Source organism: Ochotona curzoniae, unplaced genomic scaffold (genome assembly GCF_017591425.1).
Source record: "Ochotona curzoniae isolate NIBS_2020 unplaced genomic scaffold, NIBS_Ocur_1.0 contig_1501, whole genome shotgun sequence".
In the NCBI taxonomy this organism is placed as follows: Eukaryota; Metazoa; Chordata; class Mammalia; order Lagomorpha; family Ochotonidae; genus Ochotona; species Ochotona curzoniae.
Window position 1 is genome coordinate 34018 of NW_024465106.1, and position 919 is coordinate 34936.

Here is a 919-nt window from a genome sequence, read left to right on the forward strand (position 1 = left end):
GCTTCTTAGAGAAACCCTCTAGCAGCAGTGGCCCTAGAGCTAAGAGTTAAGTAGTTGTCACTTGTCTCCTCCTCAATCAGTCTAAGGAGTTTGGTTTCCTTGTGTTTTGTTAAGTCCAGGCCTTAGAGTGTGCAGCTGAGAAGTTCTTTGATTGCAGCTTTCTCCGCTGAGGGAGTGGAGCCTGATGCTTGTCTGCAGTGCAGTGTATGACAACATTAGACACTTTGTTGATGAAGTGATTTGCCACAGTCTGAGATTCTCTCTCATACAACCTCTCCTCTTCCTCCTTGCTGTGGTTTATAATGACCACACGATGGCGCTGCAGCTTTGCAGAGCCTGAAGGAATTGTCTTAGAGGAGCACACCAACTGTGATGGTGAGGCTGGTGGAGCATTAGTTAGTAAAGGCTCAGAGGGATTGCACAAAAGCTGTTGTTTTAGAACTTCCCTGAAGGTCTCCAGTAATGGTGGGTAGTGCTATGCCAGTGCAAGACGTGCCAGCACAGAGCCTGATGGGCCACTTGGTGCTGCCTAGTCTGGATCTTTGTGATGTGCACATCCACCACAAGGAAGAAACATCTGTAACTGTTCTCCCATTGCATTTGGAGCCTTTTGGATAGAAGTATTTTCTTACCTGACAGACTCTCTACTAAATATACATATTTATGTAGAGAGGTTGAGAGAGAATGTGTGTGTGTGTTAAGGGAGAATAATAGTGACATTACAGATTTTGTTTTGTTTTTATTTTGAAGTCAGATCTAAAGCAAGAAGAAGAGAGATAAATATCTTCCATCCACTGGATCACTCCCCAAGTACCAGCCACAGCCAGAGCTGAGCTGATCTGAAGCCAGGAGCCAGGAGCCTCTTCCAAGTCTCCCATATGAGTGCAGATTTTCAAGGCTTTTGCCCAACCACTACTAC